The 25,398-nt window shown below is 39.6% G+C and overlaps 1 pseudogene across 1 annotated transcript; it reads right to left on the bottom strand.

Moving 5' to 3' along the window:
• Positions 1–16,321: 16,321 nt before the first annotated feature.
• LOC306646426 (RNA cytosine C(5)-methyltransferase NSUN2-like) lies at positions 16,322–18,723 on the bottom strand (annotated as a pseudogene). Its single transcript has 2 exons — positions 18,631–18,723; positions 16,322–17,652 (listed from the first exon to the last, which is right to left on the bottom strand). The product of its transcript is annotated as an RNA cytosine C(5)-methyltransferase NSUN2-like (transcript).
• Positions 18,724–25,398: the final 6,675 nt, after the last annotated feature.

Here is a 25,398-nt window from a genome sequence, read left to right as displayed (position 1 = left end):
ATCTCATGAAAATCATAGGGAAATAGTAGAGGAAAGGGACCAAGAGGTGGGAAGCAAGGAGGGAGGGGGTATATTTTTTGGCAATAAAGTTAGTTTGGAAAGCAATACTCTTCCTTCTTTATAATTTTCTGAAATTTATAAATTTTAAATTTCCTAACAAGAACTTATTGCTTTTACGATCAGAATGGAACCAACCTAGATGCCCTTCAGTTGATGAATGGATAAAAAAACGGTGGCATATATATACAATGGAATATTACTCTGCCATGAAGAATGATAAAATTATGGCATTTGCAGGCAAATGGATGAATTGGAGAATATCATGCTAAGTGAGATAAGCCAATCTCAAAAAACTAAAGGACGAATGATCTCGCTGATAAGCGGATGAGGACATATAATGGGGGGTAGGAGGGGTTAGCATTAGGGTTAGGGTTAGGTTTAGGGTTAGGGGTAAGGAGGGTGGTAAGAATGGAGGAAGGAAGGACTTTATAGAGGGAAAAGAGGGGTGGAAAGGGTGGGGGGAAGGGAAAAAATAACAGAATGAATCAAACAACATTGCCCTGTGTAAATTTATGATTTTTAATAATAAAAAAAAAGAAAACATGTCTTCTATAGGTTTCTTCTTCCTGCGCTTTTCCCTATATATTTTCTTTCACCCATTTATCTTTTGATCCCTTGAGTAATCACTGTCACTCTTGAAACCTTGCTTGGTGGTTTCCTCAAGGCATTTCTAAACTTGGCTAACTTGAATTGAAAATACTTATGCAAGAGAAACTACATATACCCAAGAAAATATGCAACCCTCAAAGAACATGAGTTTAGGAGTCAAAAGGGCCCCAAATGTTTCAGACTGAGTTCTGCCCAACTTCCCATGGTGAAAAAAGAAAAAAATTACTCAAGATAAATATTATCTTAATGCAATATTTTTAGATGCTATTTATCATAAGTACCCAGTTTTTTGGAGCCCCGCCCCCCCATAATTTTGTACCTAAGGCAAGGGTCTAGTCACCTCTCCCTAGTCCCAGCCCTTCCACTCATTGCCGAAAAAAAACAAAAAAAAAAACAAAACAAAACAAAAAAAAAAAACAATGCAGCCTGCTCATTTGTTTGCAAAAGGATTTACTGGCATAAAAACACTCTTCTGCCCACAGTCAATAGAGTGGGTGGAAACAAATCGCTCAGAGACATCCATGCCATTTGTGCGACCACATGAGCAATCTGGCATGACCAGAAAGCAGGGACCTGCCATCCCGTGCTTTCCCTTGTATGCCACCTTCTTCAATATACTCCCTGCCAAAAGCCCACTTACACTGCTGCCAGTCAGGAAGAACGTTCTGACAAAACGCAGCTGTGTCGGGTTGAAAGAATCCAATGAGAGGGAATTGCCTGGAAATTTCTCTCATGATCTTTCAACATGTTCATTGGCAAAACTGGGTCAAGGATGGAGACTGAGCGGGGAAATGCACTATCACAGGTTCTTATTTCCTTTATCAGCAAGAAACACAAAGAACATAGGCCATAGTAAGGTTGATTCTTCACATGAGACTGAACTAAAATCAGAAAAACCATACAACTTGGGTTAGGATATAGACTAGATTTTTCAAGTCTTTTAACTCCCAAGTCGAGTAATATTTTCCAAGCAGATCTGGGTTGAGAAAATTACCAGCCAGCATGGGCAGGGCATACTTTAAGTTATGTGTTTTTTACTGTTGGTAACTAATAAGGAGAACAACAAAACAGGCAGACCTGAAGATATAGTAACCTAAAGAAAAACTTCATGTTAGTGCTCTTGTAACTAAATAACTGTTAAACTAATCACCTTTGCATTATGATGTTCTGTGTATAGACAGAATGTTAGCAATATTATTATTCTAAAAATACATAACTCTATAAAGTCTCCTTGCATTATGAAACTGTCATGCAGTGGTGTGACAGATACATAGGAACATGCTGGCTTCTTGTGCTTGGGTGTTGGGAGAGATCACCATCTGGCCACAAGAAGTCTCACCCACCAAGTCTTATGCAATCACAGAAAGCTTCATACAAGACCCAGAGCAGCCACCTGACAAATTTCTGTGAGAAGAAATTCCTTGCTATCTCTAATTTTGCTTATAAAGTAAAAACAAATACATTTTTTTGAGAACTGTCCTTTATTATGAAGTAATATTCCTATATTTTTTTATTTAGCTTCTAATTTTTTACAGACTGCATTTTGATTCATTGTACACAAATGGGGTACATCATTTCATTTCTATGGTTGTACACAATATAGATTCATACCATTTGTTTAATCATACATGTACATAGGGTAATGATGTCTGTCTCAGTCCACCATTTTTCACACCCCCTCCCTCTCATTTCCTTCTACATATTCTAAGTTCCCCCATTCTCCTCTCACTCCCCACCCCCACCCCCATTATACATCATTCTCCACTTATCAGGGAAAACATTCAGCCTTTGGTTTTTTGGGCTTGGCTTATTTCACTTAGCATGATATTCTCCAATTCCATCCATTTATTTGCAAATGCCATAATATTATTCTTAAATACATTCTAAAAGCTTTTTATCAAAGGGTAATGTATACCTGGAAGAGTACATGAGTCGTGAGTGTACTGCTGGAAGTAGTCCCAAAATTCCAGCACCCAAGTTAAGAAACAACCTCACTCCTGAAGTCCATTCGTGCCTGCTCTAGTCGGGGGTGACCTGTCAGCATGTCAGCTTGGCTGGGCGGAAGGCCCAGTAGTCAATCAAGCACTAATAGAGGTGTCACTGTGAAGGTGTTTTGTAGATGTGGCTAACATCTGCACTCAGTTGAGTTTAAGTAAAGATTATCCTTTGTGGAGTGTGTAGGCCTCATCCAATCAGTTAAAGCAAAACTGATTTCCCTGAGGAGGAAGAAATTTTGCCTCAAGACTGCAGCAGCAACTCCTGCTTGACAATTTCCAGCTTGGACTAATTCCTGCAAATACATTTCTCTGCGTGCGTGTGTGTGTCTATGTGTGTGTGTGTGCACGTGTGTGTGTGTTTCTATTTTTCTGGAGAACCTTGGGGCCTTTATACAGTCCTTGCTTTCCTGATTCATTTTATTAAACAATATTTAAAAGCACAATTCAAAGCCAGTGTATAAACCTGAAAGATGACAAAACCATTTATTTATCAAACAGTTTTCACACACTGCTCTGGAACTTCTCAATCCTTATAAAAATCTTGTGATTCATGCTTGCCTTTTTTTTTTTTTTTCCTTAATTTTGCAGACAAAAAATGGTCAATCAGGGAGGTTAAAATTTTCCTTGGTTCTCACAGCCAACCACTGACTATACTGCCTCTTATCCAACATTAAAGAGTTATATCTACTGTTTTAGACACATTTTGTTGCTGTGACCAAAAGATCCAACAAGAACAATTTAGAAGAGGAAAAGTTTATTTTGACTCATGGTTTCAGAGGTTCAACTGAGTCCATAGCCCTGGAGCCAAGGTGAGGAGGAGCATCATGACAGAAGGGCTTAGTGGAGGAAAGGAGTTCAAGACATGACAGCCAGGAAAAAGAAAGAGCTTGCTCACCAGGAACTAAACAAAAACCCCAAAGGTTTGTTCCCAGTAACCTACTTCCTCCAGCCACACCCTATCTGGCTGTGGTTACCACCCAATTAATCCATTCAAATGGATTAATCCACTGATTGTCAGCTATCATAATCTATTCATTTCACCTCTGAACACCCTTGCATTGTCTTAAACATGAGCTTTTAGGGTATACCACATATCCAAACCCTAATAAAAACTTCTTGTGAAACATGAAAAATGGTTCTCATAACCAACAAATCGGTCCCAACATTGCATTGAACTACATTTCACTTACAATTATCAATTGTAAATTTAAGTAAAATTAACAAGTTGTTTCTACTCTCTCCACAGTTTATGCTAAAGCTTAACATTTAGAGGGGGCAAGGATTTTTGAATGCATGTTCTATTTTACAACAACAAAAAGATGTACCAAATGAAAGAGAAAAAGAAAGGGGGGGGAGTTGCTTCTATCAGTGATCAATATTGTCCTAAGGTCCTGGAAATTTCAAGGTAATAATTGCAAATAGGGTACCACACATTTCATAGAAGTAGGAAATATGACAACTGGAAAGTACTTGCAAATTATTTCATTCAGTTTTCTTCCCATGTTTCATCATCCATTATATGACTGTATTGTAAGATGAAGAGAAAGGAACTCACATACTCACCAGATAACAAGTACTATAGTAGGAGCTTTTCAGATATCATTCTAATTCAGTGCTCATGTCAGCCCTGACATTTTCCATAATGTACAGATGAGAACCTTAAGACTTAGCGATTTAAATGCAACCTACCTACCAAGACTGGCAGTGCTTGCCATTCTCATTTCCTTCAAGGTTGGTCCCGACGACTAGTTCACTCCGCATAGGTGGCTCCTGTCCCAGAACGTAAGTCTAAAATTTACCCGAGTTAAGCAGCATAGAATCTATATTTTTTTTCTGAAACAATAACAGCACCAAGAGCAATGGACTGTGCTGACTGACTGAAATCAATCACCTGGACAGGGGCAAGGAAATATACAGTGTGGAGTCATCCAAGGCCTTTGATCACTTTGGAAAGAAGAAGGATAGAATAGAAATTGGATCCTGATGTCACTGAATCAAATCAACCATGATTGGTAACTAGTTCCTGGACTTTATACTGAATTAGCCAATTAATTCCCTTTAATGGCTGTATAACCTACAGTTAGTGAGTTTTCCGTCAGTACTAACTGATAACAGTAATCATTTGGGGATCCTGTAGGGGAAAGCTGCAGCTTTCTGGTTCCAAAGCAAGTATATCTTCCACAGCAAAATCCTGCCTTTAGGAATATTTTAAGTGGAAGGAAATGTTCATCTTAAAATATTGTTCAGTCCATTAGAATCCATAAAACATGCATGAGTGAGTACATGCTCCCCTTAGGGGACTTTCGCTTGTGATGTTCTGACTCTGAATCACCTTGAACAATTCCCCTCATCTATTTCATCTTCTTTTTCTCTCGTCTCATCTCCTGACTACAAATCTTGAATCCTCAGCTTCATCTCCTTTGAACTTGCTTTTAAATGAAGGCACAGGGGAATGCAGTGTCAGGATTGGAATTCAAGGACCAGGTCATTCTGAGCATTCAAGATGGAGACTTGTGGTGGATGTTTTGCAGGGTGGGAAAGAGGTGACAAGGTGCACCATTACCATGGTTACTGACCTGAAGATAACACCACAGAATGACTGAGATCCTCCAAGATGTGCAATCCATTTGGTGAGGAAGTAGCTACTGCATTCAAACCTGCTTCAGTGTTGGTGGCCAGCCCATGATCCAAAAGTTAGGATGCAAATCATACCACTGATTGACCGGCCACACCCTGTCTTAATCGGGTTAAGATTTTGGAGAAGGAAGAACTGAGAGTGCTATTTTGAAGCATTAATTGACTTTTGGAAAGTGCTTAGACAAAGATGATGTTATTTTGGTATGAGCCTGAAATTCCATTCTTATAGGTCTGGAATGACCTGCCCTTACCCTCTTGTTTCTTCATGTTCTAACCAATACTGTCCCACGCTTTCTCCAAAGGTAGCTTTGGCTCCAATGATTGTATCAGATGCAATTATCTTCTCCAGATCCCACTTGCAAAGGTAATGGTCTAGGCACTGTTTCTCTCCCCCACGCCCCACCATCTCTAAAAGACAAGTGGCCACATTTTTACCCAAGCCTTTTCAAAACTGCACACAGCTTTATTGAATCCCAGAATGACTTCATCCCATAAAACCTCACCTGCATTCTTTAAAAGCGAGTTTAACTAAACTTACCTACCTCAATTTAACACAATAAAGAATTAAGAAATGAGGCCAAGTATGGAAAACTTGTCTGGCCACACCAGTTGAGATACACTAATGCAAGAGGTTATTCTTTATATTAAAACAATATGTTTACCATGACTTCAGGAAAAGACTCCAGGTAGAATATTTGAAATGAAAATTCTCAAAAAATATATTCCATTATATTTAATCTTTTTTCTTTTTCATTAATATCTCTTATAAATTTATTGTCCTGGGAAGTATTGAAAATAACATTATCATTTACACCAACCATCTTCCAGGTGTTTTATTTTCTCCACCTTTGAATTCCGCATATTAAGGCTCCCAAAGGGTGACAGATAAATAGTTATTTTATAGAAGAGAGTCTCAGATCTGCAATACGACTCCTCTGAGAAACATATTTGCCTAATAGTCATTTGGGACTATCAGGCTCTCATAGTAAAAGGAATGACATCATTTCCAAGTCTGAAGCTTTTATGCCCTATTAAGGAGAGAAGTAACTCAGCTCCTCTGAAAACTTTCCTAAATGATTAGCCTCAGAAATATAACCACACACATATATGAGTACTGTTTACATTGATGACAAAAATAAAACTTTTAAATGAGAGGAGTTTTTTCCTCCCTTTGATTATCTGGAGAAAAAACTTATTTCACAGTAGGTTTTATTTTTTTTATTTGTTCTTTTTAGAGATACATGACAGTAAAATGTATTTTTACATATTGTACAAACATGGAGAATAACTTATTCTAATTAGGATCCTATTCTTGTGGTTGTACATGATGTGGAGTTATCCTGGTTATGTATTCATATATAAGGATAGGAAAGTTATGTCCATTTCCTTCTCTTCTATTCCCATCCCTTCTCCCTTCCCTTTACTCCCCTTTGTCTAATCCAGTGAATTTCTAATCTTCCCCTTCCTACCTTCATTTGTTAGAGTTAACATCCACATATCAGAGAGAACATCTGGCTTTTGGTTTTTTCGAACTGGCTTATTTCACTTAGCATGAGAGTTTCTAGTGCCACCCATTTTTCAGCAAATGCCATAATTTCATTCTTTATGACTGAGTAATATTCCATTGTGTACAAATATCACATTTTCTCTATCCATTTATCTGCTGTAGGGTACCTAGGTTGGTTCCATTGGTTGGTTATTATGAATTGAGGCTGCTATAAACATTGACTTGGCTGCATTGCTGTAGAATGCTGATTTTAAGTCTTTTGGGTATAAACTGAGGAGTGGGATAACTGGGTCAGATGACGGTTCTGATTCAAGTTTTCAAGGAATCTCCACACTGCTTTCCAGAGTGGTTGCACCAATTTGCAGTCCCACCAGAAATGCGTAAGTGAATCATTTTCCCCACATCCTTGCCAACATTTATTGTTATTTGTACACTGGATAATTGCCATTCTAATTGGAGTGAAAAGGAAACTCAGTATCGCTTTAATTCTCATTTCTCTAATTGCTAGATATTGAACATTTTTTCATATATTTGTTGACCATATTTCTTCTTCTGTGAAGTGCCTATTCAGATCCTTTGCCCATTTATTGATTGGGTTATTTGGGGGGTTTTGGTTTTAAGTTTTTTGAGTTCTTTATATATCCCGGAAATTAATGCTCTGAGGTGCAGGTGGTAAAGATTTTCTCCCATTCTGTAGGCTCTCTGTTCACATTCTTGTTTCCTTTGCTATGAAGAAGCTTTTTAGTTTGATACCATCCCATTTATTTTTTATGTTTTAATTTTTTTCATTTGTTCTAATTATATGTGACAGTAGAATGCATTTATGCATTTTGATAAATCATACATAAATGGAGTATAATTTCTCATTTCTCTGATACCATCCCATTTATTGATTCTTGATTTTATTTCTTGAGCTTTAAGAGTCTTATTAAAGAAGTCGGTTCCTAAGCTGACATGGAGAGTTGGGCCTATTTTTCTTCTTCTGGTAGGTGCAGGATCTCTGGTCTAATGCCTAGGTCCTTGATCCACTTAGAGTTGAGTTTTGTGCAGGATGAGAGATAGGGGTTCAACTTCATTCTACTACCTGTGGATTTCCAGTTTTGTCAGCACCTTTGTTGAAGAGGCTCTCTTTTCTCCAATGTATCACAGCAGGTTTTAGATGTTTTAAATAGTTTAGAACATTTCCCAAAAGGTGTTCTTAGTGAAAAGTTATAATGTTTAATAACTGTGATATTTAACAAATGACAGCAAGATATGGTGGAAAGAATTGTAGAAAAAAGAGGGTTAGACTTTCACCTACCCCGATGTCTCTGTGTGATCTTGGCCATGGCACTTCCCTGACCATCTCTTTAAGAAGCATGAACTACAGCAGTGATAGGCAATCCATCAGCCCCAGGCTGCCTTGCAGATGTCTTTCAACATGACCTCTAATCTAATCTCTCATACGATGGATAAATATTTAGTGACTTGGCATGTTGTTTTGTGATTGAATACTCCCAATTCTGTGGTTCAGTCAGAATTATCTCAATGTTACAGATGAGGAATTTGAGGCTCAGAGATGTTAAGTCACACAGACATTGCCAGGAAGAGGAAGAAGCCAATGATGGATTATTGTAAGTGAGCATTTCCTCTGTTGCATGAAACATCTCAGAGGAGAAATTTTAAACTTCAGTAGAGTATGATTGCCTGAGAAAGTGATAAATAGAAAGTAGATATGAAACCTTGGCCAAGTGTGCCTATATGGACTGTATGAGGTGGGTTTTCACATTCTATGAGAAAACACAGGTGTGCCCTGAAATTAAACACCTGAGAGGTCTCAGCAGAGGGGCAGGTGCCCATCACATTCCGATGCTCTGTTTCCTTTTAGCATTTTCCCTTCCTTTCGCACATTAGAGACAACAGCTTGAAAAATCTGATACCAATCTAATTAAGGAAACTTTAGACACTCTAACTTTGCAAGACATTAATAAATATTTCAAATGTCTAGAGGGCCTCAGGTAAGATTTTTCCAAAATTTTGTCAACAAAGAAACCCCTGAACACTCATGCGATTACTAAATTGCTTAAAAAAAAAAAAAAAATCCTTCTGGAGTAACTTCAGTGCTGGCAGGAAGGTGGATGTTCCAAGGGGTCTCTGGGGCCTCCAGTGCTGTCCCTGTTATGATGGATAATGAGCTGATTTCTCTGTGGGAGAAACTGAAAAAAAGACCTATGAAGTCAGACTCTTTGGTGTTTAGAAATAGATCCGAGGCCACCTTATTAGCGGTGGCATCTGTCTTGGGAAGGGAGGACCATTGATTTACTTTGCTACATGCCACCAAAATAAGAAGACATGAATCATTTCAATTGGATATTAAGCATTCGAGTCTGAGAAAGTTTTGCTTTGCTGTGTGATTTAGTGGGGTTAGGTAGACCACCGCTACCCACCCACACTAAGGTAGTTTTTCACAGACAAGGCAAAATCAGGAACTGGGCAATCTTAAGGCAGCACTGTAATAATAATGTAATTCCGCTCTAGGCATGAAAAAAAATGAATGGCACTTGCCTTGAGTGAGGACCAGTCAGATAGCTGACCTAGAAAGAGGATATAAAAGGAGAGAATAGACTTGGGAGAATTTCTTTTGGGGAGAGAGGTGCTTTGAATCTCACAACTTCCCAATTAGGAAGGAACTGTGGAACCTACTAGCTCCATGCATTGTGAGGGTTTGAACATAATCCTGGGAGGGCTTTAAATGTGTCCTTGAAATTGGGGAGCAGACTAGGTTGGAAGCCTAAGGCAATCATGGCAGCTGGGCTGAGGGCTTCATCTGACAATTAATCCAGCCTACCATCTAGAGTTTAGATGTGCCTAACAGGGATCAGACATGGAATGCCGGAAAAGAATATAGGGTCGCAATTGTACTAAAACGAATCTCGATATTGAGAACCCTGTATTTTCTCTGGTACCCTTCTTTGCCCATCTGCCCACTTGGTATTTCCCCTTTCATTCTCCAGATAATTTTTCAGAAAGCCAGCTCTCATTTAAAGCTGAACTCCCCCAAGAGGTGTATCCCAGTGGCCATCCAGATGGTGGCCAAGAGAAAACAGGGTCCAAATCAACTTACTAGCAAGGAGAAGTCACTAGGAGGAAGGACAGGCTATTCCATTCCAGAGGATTTTGGAGATAAGGATCTTGGTGATTTCGCTCTTTACCTCTAATGATTTCCCTGTCTTCTGCCTCTCCTTCTTCCGGGTGTCAGGAGAAGGTGTTTACAATCTTATATCCACTTTGTTTTTCCTCCCAGTCTGTCCTGAGCTCTGTGCTTCCTTTGCAGGGGTCTGTGCTAGTGGGTCACATGGGAACCTTCCTTCCTCTCTTGACCTCCCTCCCACTTTGGACTCCTTTCTCCCCCTGGATCAGGAAGAAGGAAGAAAGAGACAGGTCTTGATCCTCCTACCCCCAGCTTTCTTTGCTCCCAGCTCTCCCTGACAACAACCAACACCACTTGTCAAGAACAATAGCTGATCATAAGGAAAGGAACTCACAGCCACTTAAGAAGGGGACAAACTTCAGAGGAAAAGCCACAGTCCTCTCCACCATTCTCTTTGCTTTGCTATTGCCCTTTTGTGTCCTACTCTTGGTTTTACCTATTCTATCTTCAAATTGCTATAATGTGGTGAATTTAGCATTCAGATTTTCATATTGGAAGGATGACCATACGCAGGAGACAGAAATCAACAAGAAAGTGACCTGGCAGGGAAAGGAAATTCCACGGCAATAGGAATAGGTACTGACGTATGAGAAGACAGAAGCTCAGTGGAGCTAAGGAATAGCCAGCAGGAGAGATTCCACCTAAATCAAGAGAGCCAGGGTCAGGGAGGCTCAGAGAGCGAGTCTCCTGAGAATCCACAAGAGTGCCCATGTTAAGAGTCAAGTTCAGGAAGCTCAAGGCTAACCTTGGACATTGGCAGTAAGGTGAATATTGGCCCTCCCTCCCTCCTCATTTACCCCACCTGGTGGCAGGATCAGAACCTTTAGCTATAAATGCAAAAGAAGGTAAAGTTAGAAAGAGAAAGACGGTACACTTCACCTCAGCCTCAGCCCTTCATCTTCAGGGGGAGGGAAGCTATCTAACATTCAATCAAGTTCTGTATTTGATGATTGTTTAGAACAGATCATTTTCAATTGCTAAAACACAGTCATCGTTATGGTTTAATATGACCATGAAATTCTACTACCTAAGAGTGTCTAGAAAAATCGGGTTTTTTCCTAAGTTTTGACTGTCTCCATTCATAACTAGCGGAAGGACCACTCCCACTGAATACCTTTTAAAGAGTGAATGAGAAACAAAATTAAATAGGTTTTCTGATCTTTTGAATCTTCCTTGTTCCATGCACTGGCCACATGATTTCCCATGCCTGAGTTACCTGGGTATTACCTTCAGAAACAGTTTTCCTCCCTTTTGCATTTGGGTTGGTTCAGATTGCTGATGTGGGAGTGAGCTGCATTTGAAAACTAGCTCCAGTTGATTTCCTTAAGCATATTTCAAGAGAGTGTAAATTTGGCCCCTCACAAATACACAGAGTTCTGCAGCCGTTGAATGTTACGGGAGTTTCCTCAAAATGGCTCTGCCCACACAGCTTGGCCTACAAATGAGCCTCCTCCCACCAGCCCCTTCCCTCCTGCCGTACACAATATGTGCACATGCTTCCAGGCACAGAGCATTTCATTCACCCAAGCTGGGGTTCAGCTTGGACCCCAGAAGAGCTTCCAGTTTTGCAGACATAATTATTTGTACTTATTTAAGTACTTTCCCACTCATTCCTTGGGACATTGGTAACCACAAAATCTGCACAGGCTATGTCAAAACTAAAACAAAATTTCAGTTCACTTTTTGCTCACTTCAATCATCTTTTGTATATTTAGGGAATCATTTCTAAATTAAAGGTTCTTATCCCAAAAAACCAAAGGTCAAATGTTTTCCCTGATAAGTGGATGATGATACATAATGGGGGTGGGAGGTGGCGGTGAGAGAAGAACGGAGGAACTTTAGATAACATAGAGGAAAATGAGAGGGGGAGGAGGCAGGGGTATGAAAGATGGTGGAATGAGACAGACATCATTACCCTAGGTACAGGTATGATTACATGAATGGTATGAATCTACATTGTGCACAACCATAGAAACGAAAAGTTGTACTCCATTTGTGCACAGTGAATCAAAATGCAGTCTGTAAAAACAAAAAATAAAAATATTAAAAATAAATGAATAAAAATTTTTAAAAAGTTCTTATTTTCCACAAGGCATTAAAATACTCCACTCTTCCCTTCTCCACTAACATACATATACTTCAAACCCATGAAGAAGAGACTCTAGTACAAGATACAGATAAAATGTAGTATAGTACCAAGGTCATGAAACAAGGCTGTCATGAAAAAGAATGGAGCACTCTCTTGTGTTGTATGTGTAGGAGAAGTAAAGCTATCCTAAATAGAACAAGATTTAACTACCATTCTCTCTTTTTTTTAGAAGTATTTGATTTCTAACCTTTCTTTACTCTCCCATGAGACTGATAAGGTAGGGTAGTTTAAGGAAATCTCCAGTGGCGGATGCCTCTACCTGCACTGCCCACCATAAGTGGAAAGAACAAAGTAGTACTCCAGAAATACAGGGAACACTGAGCTGTCAGTATGGATCCCATGACAAATAAAGGCATGGGAGGTTTGTCTCTCAAAGTCAAGCTCAATCAACAAAGTAAGACTCAGATGAAGATTTGAGAAGGAAGCAATAAGGAGTAAAAGTTTTCCTAGAATATTCCATTTGCATGTGTTCCCCAGCAGGGGTAACGATGTTCTTGATAGGTGCTAGTCTAGCATTCAGAGTTAGGATCCTAGCTAGGTTATTATGTAGAACATAGCTATGTCAGAGGCCTGGCTCATTTATTACCAAAATGAAATGATCCTATATAATTAATGTTCAATGACTGTTGAGGGTTATTTTTAGGAGAAAGAGCAGTCATCTGAGTGAGTTTCCTGGAAGGAAGCAAAACAAACATGTACCACGGAGCTACTATGTGATACCGCAAGTGCCAGCAGATTTGAAATAGAATCTCATTTAATCCTTACAGCTGTGATCAAGTCCCACTGATGTCTCAGTACACGGTGAACTAATACGCAAGTTAGTTATCATTACTCTCATTTATCAGGCAAAATAAAAATTCAGAAAGTGTGACTTGTAAGAGGTTCTATTTTAATATCTTCATGAGCTTGACCAGTTGAGATTGTGTTATATGAGAAATTCAGTCTTCACATGGGTTGCTTACTCAACAATTTGTCCAATGTGTTGTTCCAGGTATAGAGTAAATCACCAAGTAGCAGATTTAAAGTTTCCTTATGTAATTGCTATAAATATATAATATATAGGATATACAAAAGCAATGCCTCAAAGACTCAAAAATATGTAATTATTATTCTTAGTACTAGATAATACACCTACTATAATTTTGCTACTACAAAAAACAACACTTATCCATCTGCATTTGATTGATAAGTCATGAAATGAAGAATTTGCTCACGTGCACAATATCATGATTCCAAGGTTCCATCTGCGTTCTGCATCATGAACACTTGAACCGTTTTCTCAGGTGTCTGAGTTCTGAATTCAAGGCTTATCAATTTAACTTTGAAAGGAGAAAAAAAAAAAAAAAAGACCAATACACCAGCATTGAAAACTACTACCCAAAAAGATGATACATTATTTTTTCTTGATATAGTTTACAACATATTTCCCTTCTTCATTATTTTAAAAACTTTTCTTTCATAGACATTTTTCATCTTTATGATGTATTCACTTTTACGGCTCAGGAGAATGATAATCAGGTTGATGGACTTCAAGTAGATGGATACTGAAAAAGACACTTTCCATGAGAAATTTATAACCTACCTCTTCCTTTCCTGGACCTCTGTCATGATTATATGTTAGTTGTCATGAATGGCACAAGTCATGGTGGAAGTCGATGCACACTGGCAATGAACTCATTAAGTCAAAATGAGATGGCACAGACTCCCCTGAAATATAAGGCTGTGAGTCTGAAGAATTTGCAAACTTTTGGTACATATAGGCCAAGATGATCTTTCTCTAATGTTTTATCTCTCATCTCTCTCTCTCTCTGCAAATTAAGAAAACTATAACTTACAAGATATTTTTCATATGTAATTACTGAATTTGATCTTTAAAGCTAGTGAAACATTGACTGTTCCCTCATGCTATTTTATAAATAAAGGCACTAAAACTCAGACAGGTTGTATCTTTCCCAAATTACATAGTTGGGAAACTCTGAAGCTGGAAGTTGGCTCTAGGTCCTGCTAGTCTGATAAGCTGTCCAGGAGAGCAATAGCTGAACATGATTCTGACACCAGAGATGCTGTCTCTTGTCTTGTAGCATACCTCCATGCCCACATTGAGAAACTTGCAAAGGTAAAGACATTTATTAAAATTGTACTGAACACACAGTGAAACTCATTTCTAAGGAACCAGACACAGAGTAAATAGAAAAATGTGGCATATGCCCTTAAGACATGAATCAATAAAGAGAAATTCTACCCACAAGTCTCTTCACGTATCCAACAATCTCAGGAAGCCCTGCAGAATGGTCATAGATGTTCAGTTTTTTGTTGTTGTTGGATTTTGTTTTGTTTTGTTTTGGTTCACCTTTTTTTTTCCCCATCATCTTTAATAGCTCTTTATTTAAACATACCAAAGATACCCAAACCATTTGGAACAAACCCCCAACCTCACTTGGAAATAAAAACTGAATAAAAGTACATAAAGCCCCATAATTAGTATTCCAATTCACAACAGAGCACTTACTCTAAAAAGTTATTCACCCTCAGTACAAAGACCCAGAACTCATCTGAGGCCCAGATACAACCCCACACACTGCTGAATGCAAATTGACACTATTTTGAAAGCAGATAGCAGTTCCCGAGATTTCATAAGGAGCTGTAAATTCTTCCCATAATTAATTTTAAAGACTGGACTTCAAGACCAATATAGGCAACGAAAGGGACCTGAACTTTCTGCAGGGGAAGCTTGCTTTCTTAGGACTTTAAGGTGAAAGTCTGGTGCAGCAATAGACATGCGTGACCTAGCTCTGCCACAGAACACTGTGAAGTGAGCAACTCCTAAGTGCTCAAAAATATTTTCTCGTAAGCTCTATATAGAAGCGGTACTGATCCTCCCATCAGCCCATCAGGTTTCAGTTTTTTAAAATACATACTTTATATCTCAGAAGTTCTGGATTTGGTTTCTTTCACCAAGGACCAGCAGAGAGCAGGCCAGTGTGTGGGATGTCCTTGCCTGGGTGGATTGGGTATGGTGGAGTCATAACCTGGGCTGGCTTCTGGAAGGTCAGCCTCCTCTGCTCTCTGGCTTCTCACCCCCCTGGTCCTCTGGCAGTCCAGAGCTGGCTGTGCTGTCATTGGTTAGAATGACCTCTTCTTTCTTCTCTCCAGACACCTCCAGTACCATCATCCTGAGATAATGAAGCTGTCCATTCTCAAATGGAGGCCTTTCCGCTGCCATCTGCACAACACAGTGGGGCACTACAGGACACCTGGATTTGCAGAATCCAGGTCATACTTCAGAATGATGCTTCCCTTTGCCAGGTCTTTGGCTTGACTGTACTTCTCATTACTGAGATTTTTAAAAAATGGATTTTCCAGAGTCAACAATGTCTTCACGTTTTCCATTGATATAGTAATAATTCTTTTTCTAAATTTTTTTGTAGTTGTAGATGGACAGAATGCCTTTATTATATTTGTTTATTATTTTCCCCAAAATGTTAACATTTTATTTACAAATATTTTTTGTTGTACAGAAAGTAAAATTGCTGTTATAATCTTGGTATAACTGGTAGCCACAGACAGTTGACTCCCCAGTCACAACTATCCATGCTACAGCAAGAGTCTTACACAAAAAACCTAACAAGGCATACAATTATGTGGTGCTAATGGTTGAACCCAGTGCCTCACACATGATAGGCGAGCACTCTGCCACTGAGTGCTAAAGCCCAGCCCATTGATTACAGTAATAATTCTCAAATTACTAAATGGATGTAATGTATACATTCCCTTCTGTGCTAACTGGAAGACAATCAAATTCTTCACCATTGTTATTTTGACACCAGATTTTTATCCATGTGTTAATAATAACCTTCATCTTTCCACTGTTATTCAGCAGCACCTTCCTCGGCTTCTTAGAAACCATGTAGAGTTAACTTTTCTTCCTTTCCATAGTTCAAGTTAACTAGTTCAAGTTCAAGTTAATTCATCCTTGGGAATGAAGAATCCAAAACATAAAATCTCTCAATAGGTGGAAATAATGGATCATCTTGAGGAATACAAAAGAATCTTCTTTAAATCCAAATAACTTCATTTTTATTGAAGAAGGAGGAGGACCACACACACACACACACACACACACACACACACACATCTTTTTTATTTTCATTACTCTCTAACTTCTCAGGTATTCATGTTATATCTAAATCATCAGTTTCAGTGACCAACTGACTTTCTGGCTCCAAGGTGTCTACCAGTTCCCCACCCACTGCCCTGTGGAAGCTGCAGGACTCAACCATGTGGTTTCTCTGGTCTTCAGATTTACCCTGTGCCTTTGATTGACATTCTCTCCATGGCATTAAAGATTTTTTCAATAATAAAGCCACAAAGCACCCTGTAGTATTTTGATGATGTAATATTTTAAGCAATGGCTCTAGGTGCATGCCTGTAACTCTCCCACATCCTTTGGTAGGAACATGATAGGTCGAATTTGGGTATGCCTGCAGTGGGGGACAAACTACTGCCCATCCCTAGCCATAGCCTTCCACAGTGTAACTCCTGACATCCACTGCAGTCCTGGCGATTCAGCAGATACATCAGCAAGCTCAGGAGCACCTTTACTTTTCTCCATCAGAGATGCTATGACTGCTTCGTCCTCCATGCAGTTTCGTGAACATGCGGAGTACACCACCCTCCTACCCTCTGCTAACTGTTCAGCTCCTGGAGTGACAATTAGAGCTACCAATTTAAGGTGGTCCACTTCTTCTAAACATCAGTGTTTTTTCTTGTGATTCTATCTCTGCTGCAAGAGATATCACATAGAATATGGTCATAGAAGAGAACCTCTTTCCATCCATCCATGTGTATGGTGAGTTAGGTACACTGAATCCCTCGTGGCTTACCACCATGATGCCAGAACACCTTAACCATTTGGTTTGATGAACAATACTGCAGATAGCAGTACTTGTTGTCCACCCCATCAGCAATCACAAATCCCTCTGGAACGGGAAGGTTTGTGTCAGCATGCCGTCTTTCAATCCACTGCATGGTCTTCTATCCAGATGCTCCACCCATATACCTAAGATCTTATGAAGTGGCTGAACTTAAGCATCAGCAGTGGATCATGCTGGCAGTTTCCTGAAGACTGTTTCCAGACTGAATTTCACTAACCAGAGGCTGGTTAGTGAAACATTTCCAACTGTGGAGACTTTCTCAAGATTTTCCAACTTAAATTGGTGGGCCAGGCAAGTTCTTCAGGATACCAACTCAATGGCTGTGGAATTTCAACTTTTTGACTGTTCACCCCCAGATCCTCCAATTCCTTGAAATACTTCAAGCAATGAAGAATCTCTTTTCCATGGTATTAGGAGCCAGAAATGGCTGGGAGGGTCTCCCAGAGTGCTTTCATGAACTGGTCCAACTGGCCCTCAGACGTGATCTTGAACTCCTGGGAGCAGTGTTCAAACAGTTTGCTTTCCTTAATGATCTCAGGGTTCTCACCTTCCCAGCGTACCTGGCTGCGCTTCACAAAGCCCTCGGCTCAGACTTCTGAACATTCAGGTTGTAGCTACCGTGGGAGCCACTTTGGTCAGGTGCCTGCTGCCCCTTGGCCCTCACGGCCGCGCATGCTGCACACGGACACCAGCAAGCCACCACTGCAAATGCCACAGTAGACGTTCAGTTTTAAGATTCCTGACTCTTGCAGCGAGTGGTTACGCATTCCAGCACTCAAACACAAGTGCAGAAACCCATTAACCCTAATACGCGTTACTAAAAAACAGCCGTGATCTTGTATTTCCAACAAAGTATTTATGTCTAAATATTAAGCTACTATAATGGATTTTCATTAACCTATTTCATATTTAAGGGCTATAAAGGGATTCTTTGATGACTAAAAGGAGAAAGGTATATTACAAAATGATGGATAGAAAGGGGATGACCCTGAAGAGTAGGCCAGAATGCCCTATGGAAATGTAAGAAAATGAGAGGCAAAGCGATAATCAGTGGTTATTCCCATCCAAGCCCTTTTTAAGAGCTAAATGCCAAACACTTTATATAAATGTCTTTGAGGACCATTTTTCCTTAGCTCTCCACAAATAATGAGAACCTTTTGCATCAATAATGACTTACGGTTTCCAGTAACTAAACTGTAATTTATTTTTTTATTGAACCCGATTTACAGCATTCTTTATGGGGGAAAGGTGAGCACAATTATTGCCTTGAATAATTGCTTAGAAAGAAGTAACTAAAAATAGTATGTCCACAAACATGACTGTTCATTCACTTAAGCATGCCCCAACTGTTCTAGATATTTGTAATGTGCTGTAAAGAGAATGGTTTTATACCACGAATAATGAGAATGTTTTTTTCTTCAAATTTTCCTTTAAGCAATACGATGCTACTTCAGAGTTTCTTAAAAATAGGACTCTAACCCACCAAATTTCCCTTTCTCTACCTCACAAGCAGAAGGGAGCTTCTAGGGCTTGCAAATGAACTCAACCTTCTCCTTCTGCAAGTCTGTGCTGCCAATATAGCTGCTAGGGGCAAACATGAGTGCAGCTAACACAACATTACTTCCATTTTTTCCATCCATTGAGGGAGTCTGAAACCTTACAAAATCCCCCCCTTGAAGTCCCCAGAGAAAATAAGAATATTTTCTTATTTATTTTTTTATTTTTAATTTATAATTTTTTGTTTATAAGAATAAATTTATAAGAATTTTTTATTTATAAGAATAAAGATTATATTATATTATATTTTGGTTATCCAGAGAAAGTCTGTACCAGTCACAGTTCAATCAGGAAAAATTACTCTAAATGTTTTGAATAGGGAGACTTTAACACACAGGTGATAGAACAGCTGGGTGAAGGCAAGGGATGAGGTGAGGGTGGTGAGGAAGCCCCTTTCACCTGCAGGAGATGGGTGGGCAGTGGTGTCAACAGGACGCAAGTTTGGCTTGTCCACCATGGAGGCTGGAGTCATGGGGAACCATGGCAGAGAGAAAGGGAGAGCATTTCCCTGGCTGCCTCTTTCTTCCACCTCCTAGTTTCCAGGGGTTCCATGGAAGTATATGGAACGGATTTCAAGGTAAACAGACCCAGATCAGCCAAAGGCCCTATAAACATAACTGTTTCCTTGTAATATACTTTGTCCCTTACCTACCAGAATTGAGCTGCATGAGATGCAGATTTCAGTGTTAGTCTAACAAGGTGCAGTGCCATTCATGAGCCCAGGCTAGCCTTCCCCAGCATGAGAAGCAGGTAGAAGCCTGCAATGGAAATATATGTGAGAATTGTGTTCTGAGCCCATATACGACACCTGCAACATCCTCTTCCCCAACAGGATCCCAGAAATCTCTGAGATATGCAGGGGAAAGGAAGAGGGGGTGCTAATTGTCCCCTCATATTGAGGAAGACAAAATCAGTGCAACTTCAGTTATCACCTCTAGAACCTCTAGACTGATGATACTTGAAAAAAAATCAGATTATTCATGCTTATAAGGTCACTAAAAACATACCAACAGTGATTATCTTGCCTATATTTTCAGATATTTCTGCAATGAGTATATATTATTTTTATTGCTAAGGTTTTAAAAAAGGTACCATAATTCATTTTGTTTTGAATATGTGATGCTTCCTGTTTTCCTGGTTGAACTTGGACTTACATGGACCTGTCTGGATAGTGGGCATCCTACTGTGCATTTCAAGGCAGCTCAGCACAGACCCATCATGAAGAGCATGGCTTCCTGCAGGCAGATTTAATTGGCCTGCTCATCAAACCAGGCACCCAGCTCTGTCTCTTGGGTGCCTCCAAAAACACTTAACTAAAGGAGAGCTCTAGGGGCTGGGGAGATAGCTCAGTTGGTAGAGTGCTTGCCTGGCAAGCACAAAGCCCTGGGTTCAATCCCCAGCACTGCAAAAAAAAAAAAAAAAAAAAAAAAAAAAAAAAGCTCTGGCCAAAATAGTCTTAATATTCCCTCTGCTTGTACGAACTTTAGACAGGGAAAGTTTTGTCCTGATTCAAGGTCCCTGACCTTCCTTTTCTTACAGCATTTATTTTATAAAACTTATAATTGCAAATTCTTTCTTTGCTCCTCTTGAAATAAATTTCCTTAGAAGACTGGACAGTTTGAAGACGGAGGGAATATCTTCCTCAGTGACCCCAGAACCATCTCTTTGACATGTCAACACTGAAAGAGGCAGCCTGTCTGTCTTCCAATCCCTGTGAAAACTGGAAGGAGCCTAACTTCCCTTTCATGAAGAGACAGGTTTCCCTTTCCTACATGTAAAGTCAATTAGTAGACACGGATAGCCAATATTTCCCTCACCCCAGTCCTTGAAAATCTTTCCAATGAGAAATACTTGTGACTTCATATGTCACAAATATTTGTGACATAAATATTTGTCATAAATATTTGTGACTCCCCCATGGCAATAGTCTTGAATAAGGTCTTCTTGCCTGTTACATTTTTTTTCTGTGCAGTTCTTACTTTGACACCTTCCAGCTTCCTCCTGGGTTCATCCTACATTTATGAATCAGTAATTTTTTTTTTTTTTTTAACAGAGAAATAGAATTTTCAGTTGACTTTCTCATCTCTCTGGGAAGTTCAGGGAGACTACTTAGGTTTACTCAAATGGATCTCATCTAAAGCAAACCATGCTTGGTAAAATAAGTTTCCTTAATTCCCCAAAGGGCTCCAATTAGTAAAAGTGTTTTGGATTTCATGCTGTCCTCTCTTCTATCTTCCTTATCTATACACACACACACACACACACACACACACACACACACACACCCCTCTATCTCATTTATTTAAGAAAGACACTCCAGACCTGGGATGTACACCAATGCCAGCTCCCCCTGTAGTGAAGGACTCATCACTTAGTTGCTGGGAGGAATGCTGGGGGCCAACCTTCAGCAATCACTTCACTGTAGGAAATGCCTTGCCCACAAGCCCCTGACCATCAGGTGCACTGCAACCTCACTCAGTGATTGCCAGGTACAGCGATATAAACACCTGGAACTCTGGGCCCAAGTCATAACAACTTTTCCTCAGGCCCTTCTAGCTCCAGAGTCCCCCCAGAGTGGACCATGGCTATTTTGAGGCCTGTGTCACAGATCAACTTCTGCTTCTGCCACACTTTGCTTCCTTCCTCCTCTTCCCTGGGCACTGATCCCAAGAATACTCTGTAATAAACATCTTGTTCACTAACCTGTCTCACAGTCTGCTTCCCACAAAATGCAAAATGCAACAGGCTGTTTTGAGAATCAAATCAAATGTATGTGAGAGTCCTGCAGAAACTCTGAAGTGGTCACCAACTGAAAGGTAAAAATAATGATGACATTTCATTACTGTGCTGGGTACTTTAATAAAAATTATTTAACTCTACCTCCCCAAAAGTCACATAGATATTTTTGTTTCTCATTGTTTTTAGGTGATAAGACTATATACTAGGAGAGGTCTAGTTTTGTTTTTATTTTGTTATTTTCATTTTTTATCAAGGTCAAGCATCTCGGTGGTTTAAAAATTGACTGAGACTTTTGACACCCTGCTTCATCCTGCTGCTTCATGATCTACCACAACTTCCTAGTAATTGATACAGTGTCTCAGTTGAGTGCCATTCATAGACTAGAAAGCTGTAATCTTAAGAAAGAAAGGCAGAATATAAAAGAGGCTTTAGGTGAGCACAGTGCACTTGAGAATAACCAGTGGAATGTTCAGCAGCCTCCTCCCTAGCAAGTCGAGGACGTGCTCCCTGCTAAGAACAGGAAAAGGTTGTCAGCTCTATTAACCTCAGCCAGTATAAATGGGGACCCAGATGTTCTCATCTAAAATAAAATCCTCCCCAACAGATGGTCAGGTTTAACAAGTGGGTTCTAAGACTGAAGCTTCCAAACAGCTCATCTGTTCAAGAGTAGAATCAGATAGAACCAAAAAACTTCAGCCAACATATTTCATGGGGCTTAGATACTAATCCCAACAGTGACCAGCAGTTAAAAGTAGCACCTCTCACCAATGCCAGTATCTGTCTGGCAGAGTAGATTGCTTTATTATCTGATCAAAGAGACCTTATTTGGATTAGGAGAAGGTTTTCTAATGTAGGATAATGCTGCAGAAATAATTCATCCCTTTGAACAATGTGTATTGAGCAACCATTGTGTGCCAGGCTCAGGCCACATGACTAGTGAGGTAGTGAGGAAGAGAACTTGCTATTAAGGAGGCCCTGGGCCAGTGAAGATAAATAGCCAAATATGTGGCAATTTCAATTCATGTAGTTAAAAGGTAATAGGGATGAGCAATGGGAGCAGGAGAACACACTGGGGTCTCCTGCAGCTTTTCTTGATCAAGGTCACTTAGAAGACTGAGAGACTGAGACTGGAACAATCAGTAGCTGTTAGCCATCAAGTGTTTGGAAGGGGAGAAAGAGAACTCATGATAAGTAGAGGCAATTATTTTGCAGAAATTGAAACAAAAAAAGAACGTTATATCTAAAACAGGGCATATCAGCATAGATTTATTCGGGGTAAAGTTCTTGAATATTCACTGAAAAATGTAAATGCTATGATATAATCGTGTATTATTATTGTATACTTTATGAAGCATCACAATATCATGTAGCATAACATAATGACACTCTGTTAGTCAGCTTTCATTACTGCAATCAAAATACCTGACAAGAACCACTTAGAGGAGGAATATTTTATTTTGGCTCATGGTTTTAAGTTCATGGTTGGCAAACTCCATTGTTCTGGACCTGAGGTGAGGCAGAACATCATGGTGGAAAGGAATGGAGGAAGAATGCTGCTTTTCTCAAGGTGGCCAGAAAGCAGAGAGGGGAAGGGGCCACAGGGAAGATGACCCCTTTCAGGGCACGCCCCCTTTGAGTCACTTCCTTTATTCACACCCCACTTGCTTACAGTTACCACCCAGTTAGTCCATTCAAACTAGGATGGACTGATTAGTTATGACTTTTAAAATCTAATCATCCCACCTCTGAATATTCCTGTATTAACACAGGAGCTCTTGGGGAACACCTCATATCCAAACCACAGCACATTCATTCAACAGATATCTAGTGAACTTCTAATTACAATGTCAGATCTTATTCTAGGTTCTGGGATTATTGTGACCAGTAGGACAGAGCTGCCTTGTTACTAACAAGGTTTATACTTAGTATTAGAAGCCCTAAGCATCAGAACAGAGAGTGTTCCACTCAGGGTAGAACATTTAAATCACCTTGGAAGCTTTTAAAATTTTCAATGCTAAGACTACACCCTACCAATTAAATCTGATTATCTAAGGAAGGTACACAAACATCAATATTTCCTAAAATCTGGGTCATTCCAAAGTGTGTAGCTACATTTAAGAACAGTGGACTAGTGTATTGGTTCTCAAAATTTAACAGCATCAAATCACCTGGATGGCTTCTTAAATCACAGATTGCTGGGTCCCATACCTAGACTTCTTCATTCAGTAGGTCTAAGGAGAGGCCCGAGGACCTGTCTTTCTAACAAGTTCAGAGGTGATATGGATGCTACTGGTTCTGGAACCAGACTTTCAGAATCAGTGTACTAGAGTACGGAAACTTCTCTGTATATATCTCTAACCTACATATTATTGAGTGACAGATTCCTGCTTTTAAGTGCATCTCCTTCCAAGAAAGGAGTGAGAAAAAGAACTTAAAAAGAGTTGTTTGCTGTTCTGAGCCACCTTTGCATGGAGAGTTCCCAAAGAGGAGCATGCCATGGTGCATGGTCTGTTTGTCCTGGCTGCATAGTACAGAGGTTAACAGCAAGAGCTCAGAAGTCACCTGGGACATTAGGGGCATATCCCTGCCACTTACCAGCTTTGTGATCTACAAGGTGTGCTTTCGGTTTCTTATTAAAATGTGAGAGTTGAAAAAACATGGCGAAATGCTTAATTAATTCAGAGCCTGGCACACAAGAGTTATTACATGAGCATTAGCTATTTGTACTCTCTTGAAATCAGCACAATACTGTTCCTGATTAGTTCGGAATACAGTTCCAAATGGCATTCTCCTTTTTTTATGATGTTCTGTGGTTTAGCTATCAACCTGGTCTTGGGAGGATTATACAAATGTGACAATAAGTATTATGAAGAAAAGAAATCCATGTTGAACACAAGGCTATGTATGCTAATAACCTTCCAATGGGTTCCAATGGAGGGAGTTATATGGGTAAATAAGACATAGTATCTATTCCCAAGGAATTTAACACGTAGTAAAACAGAGAAGATATATTACAAATAATTGTATTTCAAAGCAGTCTCTATAAGAGCATTAAGAAAAATGAAAACAAAGACCTGTAGATCAGAGAGGAGAGAGTGGACATCTTGTTGTGTTGATAACAACTTATGGCTATGGCTTCAAGGAGAAAATGGCCATTGATTTGGGTCATGGAGGATGACTAAGAGTCCAACACACAGAGGTAGTAATGGGAACAGTATTCCAAGAAGGGATGGCACATGCCACAAAATTAGGCCAAAACCACAACACTCGGTTAGCTCAGAAAAACAAACAGCACATGCAGAAAGAACTAGAATCAGTTTCACAACATTTCCTTTACCCCTTCCAGCCTGTAGAACCAGCCCTGCCTGCGTTCTTTTTCTAGCAGGTAAATAAGTTTCCTTAGGATTTTGCTGTATATTGATCTATGAAAGATCAAAGCAACAAGCCCTTCCCCTACACGAAAAAAAAAATAACTTAAAAGAAAAAGCAAAATGCTCAATTGAGCTATCCTAGAAATCAGCTTCAAGGTGTTTTATTTTTTTCATAAATGTGTTCTGGCAGTTTTCCCAAAAAGAACAAACTTTAATTAGTTTTCACTTCTCCTAATTGTATATTTAACATATTGACAACAAACACTTGGGCAGAATTGAATTAAATCATGAGATGTTTTAATTTTTAGCCATTTAGATGTAGTCACACAGTGAAGATAGAAGTAATGACCATCTAATACACTGCTTTTCCTGGCGACACACAGCCTGTCTGAATTGAACAGCTGGTGAAGTACTAGCTATGTGGGAAAAATGTAGGGTATAGTAGTATCATAAAACTCATAAGTTGGACTGGAATTTGGACCAGAGTTTTACAGATCCTTAGAACAGGTCACGGTTTATGGAGGTTAAAGGAGCAGTGACTGGAGGAAGGACTGGGGAATGGTCAGGAAGGGCAAGAAGTTTCATGTCCAATCCTAAACAAAAGTCAGGGTCTCCCATGGTATATAATTTCTGAAACATGAAAAGGGC

The sequence above is a fragment of the Sciurus vulgaris genome (genome assembly GCF_902686455.1).
Source record: "Sciurus vulgaris genome assembly, chromosome: 16".
NCBI lineage: Eukaryota > Metazoa > Chordata > Mammalia > Rodentia > Sciuridae > Sciurus > Sciurus vulgaris.
The sequence above is the reverse complement of the archived record's forward strand: the minus strand, read 5'-3'. Positions and strand labels throughout refer to the sequence as shown.